This window comes from Mus pahari, chromosome 1 (assembly GCF_900095145.1).
Source record: "Mus pahari chromosome 1, PAHARI_EIJ_v1.1, whole genome shotgun sequence".
Taxonomy (NCBI): Eukaryota; Metazoa; Chordata; class Mammalia; order Rodentia; family Muridae; genus Mus; species Mus pahari.
In genome coordinates, this window is record NC_034590.1 from 111,724,840 (window position 1) to 111,732,387 (window position 7,548).

The 7,548-nt window shown below is 45.4% G+C and overlaps 1 non-coding gene across 1 annotated transcript; it reads left to right on the forward strand.

The window, feature by feature from the left end:
• The first annotated feature begins 7,139 nt into the window (after positions 1 to 7,139).
• Positions 7,140 to 7,247, forward strand: LOC115063071. Its single transcript, XR_003842951.1, has one exon. It is a non-coding gene; the product is annotated as a U6 spliceosomal RNA (small nuclear RNA).
• Positions 7,248 to 7,548: the final 301 nt, after the last annotated feature.

Consider the following 7,548-nt stretch of genomic DNA (forward strand, 5'->3'; position numbering starts at 1 on the left):
GGCGGCCTGCTGGGCAGCACTTGCAAACAGGCAGCAGGGCGGAAGGAGCGCGACCCGAACCACGAGCGGCAGTGGCACAGGCTGAGGAGACCTCTTTTTGGTTTTTGGTTTTTGGTTTTTGGTTTTTTTTTTTTTTTTTGAGACAGAGTTTCTTTGTGTAGCCCTGGCTGTCCTGGAACTCACTCTATAGACAAGGTTGGCCTCAAACTAAGATATCCACCTGCCTCTGCCTCCCAAGTGCTGGGACTAAAGGCATGCGCCACAACTGCCTGACTCTGAGCATCTCTTGAAGGCGGGGCGTATTGTAAATTAAAGGGGTTGTAGCTGACTTGGTGCTTATGTTTCTCTTTTGGTAGCCTGCAGAGTACCTTACTGTACCAAAGACACTAGAACATAGGGGTGAAGGCTCCATGCGTGCCCCAACTTGATATCTCTATGTTCAATGAATTGTGTGGATGTTTTCCTTGGCAACGGGACAAGTTTACAGAGAGCAATCTATTGTCTTCGTATCAGCCTGAGTTGTTTGGGGATTTCCATGGAACCCCCTTAGCCAGCAATTTAATTGAATGCAACCTAGTCCTGGTACTGAAAGACCTGTTTGGTGACAGAAGATGGCCAGTTGGGACTCCATCATCCCCATTATTATGAGACTTCATTAGGATTGCCTTCGTATATTTTAGGGATTTTCCTCTGTACTAGATTTCCATACCATCCTTCAAATGTCCCTCAATCCTAGCTGTCTCTCGCTTCATTCCTTACCTCAATTGAGCCAGGGTCTCCCTGTGTCACTGGAACTTGGGTAACAGGCTGACATCAAATTCCAGACCCTCCTTTCTCAGATTCCCGAAGTCTGGAATCATCCTGAGGCCTGCAGCAACACATCCAGCTAAGCAGATACCCCCTAGCCTCTGACAACAGCGAGCTCGTTGAGTCTGAACCCCACCCAGGCAGAGAGGAGCTGACCCAGCACCATGGCACACTCAGGGTCCCAGAGGACCTTTGCTTAGGAGGGGACAGTACAACCCAAATCTGAGGAGCAGTGCAGAAGCTCCCCCAGAGGTCTCTGTGCCTGTTAAGGAAGTTGACTATCATCCAAAGGTTACTAAAGAGGCTGAAGAGGCTCAAGTTTGGTTCCTAGCCCTGTCAGGTGGCTCACGGTTCCCTGTCCTTCTAGCCCTAGAGGAGTTCTGTCGCCCTCTTCTGGCTCTGTGGCCCCTGCGCTCTAATGCAAATACCCACACACAGACCTACACATACACAAAATTATACATACACAAAATTAAAAATAATAAAAGAAATCTTTTTTATATGAAATCCCCAGGCCCCAGTGTTTCCTCTGGAAGCTTCAATATCTATCCCTTCGATAGATCTGATTGCTCATACTCTCTCCCAGTTAGGAGCACGTTGCTCAACTGTGAAACCCACGCCAGCCTGACTACAAAGCAGATGAAGAGGCGTGCATACATCAAACACTCAAAAGCTTCGTGCCTCCTGGACTATGTGGTCTGAATCCCAAGGAAATTAGAAGCCTGTAAGCAGGGCATGGTGGAACATTCCAGAAACCCCAGCACTTAGGAGATAGAGGCAGAAGGGTTAAGAGTTTAAGGCCAGGGCTCAGGGAAGACAGTACTTGCCATGCACAGCATCCTGAGTTCTAGCCCTAGAACCTGTGTCAAGGTGGAAAGAGAACATTGACTCCACAGGTCTGTCCCTGACCCCCTACATACGCATTCAAATGTGGCACATAGACGATACTACTACTACTTCTACTAATAATAATACTAATAATACTACTAATAAAGTAAGTTTAAAAAATAACTCAAGGTCACCCTGGGATACTTGAGACCCTATATCTCAAACCACCCCTGTGTTCCCCAAAACACAAAAATAGCTGAGCATGGCAGTACACATCTGCAATCCTAAGCACTCAAGAGGTATAGGCAAGAGGATCAGAAGTTCAAAATCATCCTTAGCTACATTGCAAGTTCTGATCCATCATAGGCTACATAAGCCCCTGTCACAACAAAAGGAAGGAAGGAAGGAAGGAAGGAAGGAAGGAAGGAAGGAAGGAAGGAAGGAAGGAAGGAAGGAAGGCACAGTTGACCATCACCTGGAACAGACTGTGTGGCACAGGGCTGACATCTCTGCCTTCCACTTTCCTGACTCCACTTTGGCACACTGGCATTTAAGGCAAAGGTGCCTGGACAGAACCAGGTACAGAACGATTGCGATGACCTTCTGGCTGCCGCTGAAATACAGAAGATGAAATCCTGTTGTGAATGATGCAACATCCTTATCTCCTACAGCCCAGAGCATATGGCACAGGCCTTGTTAACGCTTATCTTTTAAGCTGCCCAATGTAATTTAATTTTCTCCTTCCCAATTCACACTCCGACCCAATTCAGCTCCTGGACTGAGTGTTTCCGGCTGCTTTTTTTTTTTTTTTTTTTTTTTTTTTTTTTTTTTTTTTGGTCTTCAGTTCCTTTGAGGGGCTTCCAGACTTCACAAAATCAGGCTTCTCAGCAAAATGCATCACCCCCGTGCTTCCTGCCTGTAATGTTGGTGAAGCAACCAGGCTCAGGGAGAAAGTTCTCAGTCAGGAGAAATGACTCCTGGTAAAGGAGCCTACGGCCAAACCTGACAGCCTTAGTTCAATACCAAGACCCACGTGCTAAAAGAAAGAACCAGGTTCTGCACATGTTACCCACTTCCGCTGTGTGTGTGTGTGTGTGTGTGTGTGTGTGTGTGTGTGTGTGAGTGAGTGATGGAAATTTAAAAGGAAGCCAAAGAGATAGCTCAGTGGTCAAGAGCACTTTATGCTCTTTCAGAGGGCCTGGGTTCAGATCGCAGCACCCATATCTATCAGCATGCCAACGTCTATGACTCTAGCTCCAGGAGATTTGGTGTACTTTTCTGGCTTCTGTTGGCATTTGCAAACATGAAGCACACACTTATGTATGTGCAGGCCCCCAGACCTTAGCACAACTGACTCCATGATGGAAGTACCATTTGGGCCATAAAACTCAGCATACAGACAGCACCTGCCAAATCTAAAATGAATAGTCAGTCCATCAAAGTTTATAGCTCTGGGAGACTCTAAATGTACTAGTCTTACTTTTTAGCTTCTGCAGTTCTGCCTCTAGCTAGCTGTTTTGTTAACTGAAGTATGTCAACCTGAGATACGGCTTTGGTGTTTAAAAGCTCACCCTGAGAAAGACTTAGGACTATGCTGGGATCTTGAATATCCAATGTAGTCACTGGCTAAGAAAGATTCTCTTTTGGTTTGAACCCATATCTGAGAAGTCTTCTCTGGTGGGTACACCACAACACATAAATACACAAAACACAGAAATAAGACAATTTTTGTTAAAGAATGCAAAAAAGGGAGCGGGCAGAGGTAGACTTTCCAAGAGGGTAGATGCAGTCCTCAGTCAGTTCTGGGAACAGTAAGGGCTGCTCCATGTGGGGCTGAGGTGTCCTAAGTCTGGGCTTGCTGGGGCATGCCACCCCACTGGCAACACGGCTCCCTCTGCTGTGTTCCTCTTCATTGGGATGTGAGACTCAGCTTCCAGGTCTGAGCAACAGTGCCTTGGTCCCACGGATGCCTGCTGCTCTAGGGAAAGATAAGGAGCAAGCTGTGAAGAGGGAGAGTGGAGGAAAAGAACAGAGATGCTTAATGAGCACCCTGACCTCTGTGCTCAGCCCCCGGGAGACTCAGAGCCGCTCCCGTACCAACTGTCTCTGAATTCCTCTGGAGATTTATTTAATACAAACCAATCAAGATGCTAGCAGGATTCAAAAACGTGTGTGGGATCTAAAAGAGCCAAGAAGCTCCAAAAGGACATCAATGGGGTCCTGTCGCCTGCTTTTCAAATGAAGTGTATTAACTAGGAAGCTGTGTCACTCAACTCCCTGTGCCCTCAGTGAAGGTCAGTCAAATGTAATAGGAAGTCCATAACAGACTACAGATGTGGCATTACTGTCTCAGTACAGTTTAAAGGTGCAGTCTCTTTTGAGACTCAAGGCAATCTTTTAATTGTAAGACAGGTCTTCGTATCAAAAACACAGGTGGCAGATGAGAATGTTGTGTTTAACTTTGACCTTGAAAATATTTGCTCTTCCAAAGGCTCTGCCAAGAAAGTGGAAAGATGCTCAAGAGAGCACTTGCCTAGCATATCATAGACGTAGTCTCAAATCCCTGGCCCTGAAGAGAGAAAGAGGAGGGGGAGGACAAGGAGGAGGAAGATGAGGAGGAGGAGGAGGAGGAAGTGGACGGGAAGAGAAGGACTGGGAGGAGGAGACATTAGTGTTAGCATTGGGAGCTGATGCAGCTTTGAATGGGTGTGTAATGGTGGATAAAATCCTGAGTGACTGTGCATTATTGACCAGGGCCCGAAGGCCTCAAACTCACGCCTTCTTTCTGCTGAGGCTCCAAGGTCTACAAAGTCTTTCCTATAGAGGCCAGGCTCAGAATCGGCAAAGCCTTCCTCTGGTTCAAGTACCAATGTTTTCAGAGGGTTGACCAGTGTTTGCAAAAACTAGCAACTGATGCATCCTCTTCCTTCTGGATGACTGCAACCTGAGACCACTCCCCTATGGAGACCTCATGTGAGAATATATAATCTCTCATCTTCCTGATGTTTAAAATAAACCTGATGAGTTTCCAGGTTGATGATCCATCAGAGTGAGCATGGCCCAGCTGATCCCAGCTTGTGCGTGTGTGTGTGTGTGTGTGTGTGTGTGTGTGTGTGTGTGTGTCTGTCTGTCTGTCTATCTGTCAAGAGAGGTTTGTCAAGAGAAGAAAGACTAAGAAGAGGGGGGAGGAGGAAGAGGAAGAGGAAGTGGAGAACAAGGAGGAGGAGAAAGGAGGAGGAAGATATAATTAAAGCATACAAAAGATGCCGTGTTAAAGAGCTGTTGGAAGCAGCTTAGATCAGTGCCTCTCAGCACGCTCTGTGTGGCCCAGGTGGCTCACTTAATGACATTGATTCACCCAGGGAGTGCATTCTTCTTCTTTCAACATGTTAACAGAAATTATTTTGGTTTAAAACACCACACCTCTAAGTTTCCCCCTTTAAAACAAAGTCTTGAGCAAGCAACTACTTTCTTCTAAAATGTGATATATTTGGTTTGTTTTTTTTTTTATTCCTCCTGTTTGCTTTTGCATACTCTTTCTAAAGACAATTCACATTAGGCTACTGTGTGAGTGACAAAACATCCTTTGGCACCGGTGAGATGACTCAGCAGGAAAAGGTGTGGCCCAGCAAGCCTGATGCTCAGAGTTCACATGTGGAAGGAGAGAACTCCTACAAGTTATCCTCTGGCCTCCACATGTGTGCCACAGCAGGAGCTTAGACCTCTTCAAAAATATATAAAATTCTTCTTAAGAAAAGAAAAGAAAAAAATAGCAACAGATAATTTAAAGGAAATACTTGCAAGTCAGTTATCCAGTGGAGAATTTGTGACAAGATAGGTCATGGGCTCTCAAATTTTAAGAAGGAACCAAAGAACCCAAGACATCAGACAGAAAATTTAAGCAGGTGTGCCAGCATCATAGACAGTGCAAGCAAGAGACACTGTGGCAACACAACGGGACAGGCAGACACGCTTTATCAGTTGCTTTCCTTGTTGCTGTGCCAAAGAGGGAGCAACTTCAACAAATCCAGGTCATTTTGGCTCAGAGACTGAGAGGATTCGGTCTATCAATGTGGGGAAGCCACATGGGGTGACATGAGGTGACACGGTGGCATGGTGGGGACAGTGGGGGTGTGCAGCTTGTTCGCACCTTAGCCAACCAGGAAGCAAAGCAAAGCTTTTGGCATTCCTAGGCTGGCTCTAACCCTCAAGACTCCTTTTATGTGATTTCTTCCTAATTGAAACATTCCCTCCTTGAGCGTCTCCTTAAGATCAAGAAGTAAAGGAAACTTACAAGGTTCTAGAAGACCCTGAAACATAAGACTCGGCCCCTCCCCAGCTTATATAAACAGTAACAACTGCCAGAGAGGACTCTTTAGTGGAACTGCCTACCAGTTGTGCAGAGAGCTCAGGAGTGCAGCTTTACCAAGTCATCACTGATGCTGGGATGGGCTTTCCCGTGCTGCAGTTAACTTTAAGGTATCCATGCTCCTTTAAATGCCCTCACTCATCTCCCGTAAGTTGTACCCCAATCTCACAGATTCACTGAGCTGGATGGATTCTGATCTGTTGTCAGTGATGTACTTGGAGTGAATAGACATTCCCCCCTGACTCCCCAGGAAAGGTAACGGAACAGTTTCTTATCCTAATGTTCAGCTTCAGATTACGTCCCACCTCCCAGAAGTTCCCCAGCCTCCCAGACAATGCCACCACCTGGGGACCAAGTGTTCAAACAACCAAGCATGTAAAGGATATTTCCCACCCAAATTGCAGCAGACTCTCAACACACTGAGAACTGTAGAAATTAAAATAGAAGCTGCTAGTTCTCACCTCCTGCCACTCAGAATGTCTGACAGGAAATAGCTGGGAAGAATGTGGAACTGGGGCCTCACCCTGGGTCTGTGGGAACCCACAAAGGTAGGGTTGAATCGATGGGAACAGGTTAATAGTTTTCTGTAAAGACTAGTGGACATTTACATAGGACCACAGTCCACACTTCATGATGTTAGGAGTGACGTGAAGGTTCATACTGATGTGTAAACACACACATGAATACACAAACATAAATACATGCACACATGTACTCACTCACATATAAACCACACACATGTACTCATACATGCAAGCATGTGCACTCACACACACATAAATACCACACATACATGAGCTTATGCACATATGTGCTCACAGACATATTCACCACATACAAACCAGCTCATACGCATACCACTCACACCACATATATACACTATATACACATGAGCTCATGAACTCACATACGTATATGCCACATGCATAAGCTTACACATATGCAAACATGCCTACATGTACATGTGTTCACAAACGTATTTAATGTTAGTCCTCCTGGGCTTTGTGTTAACCTATTACTTGACTGGGGAAACCCTAGAATCTCTCTTGTTCATGGCCCTGTGTGCTTATTTGTGTGCACAGCTCCACAAATCTGGATAGAATAATGAACATCTTTAGCATCTTAAGAATTTAATGTGCTCATTATGGTAGCATGAATACTAAAATTGAAACTACACAGAAAAGATCAACATGGCCCCTGTGTGAGGATGATAACACAAATTCATGAAGCATTCCATAGTTTAAAAATTGGCTGTCAGGGCTGGTGAGATGGCTCAGTGAGTAAGAGCACCCGACTGTTCTTCCAAAGGTCCGGAGTTCAAATCCCAGCAACCACATGGTTGGTGGCTTACAACCATCCATAACAAGATCTGATGCCCTCTTCTGGAGTGTCTAAAAACAACTACAGTGTACTTACATATAATAAATAAATAAATCTTTAAAAAAAATTGGCTGTCAAAGAAAAAGAATTTAAGAACTAAATATGTTCAGCCAAGCATGGTGGCATATGTCTTCAACCTCAGCACTCTAGGGCAAAGGCAAGCA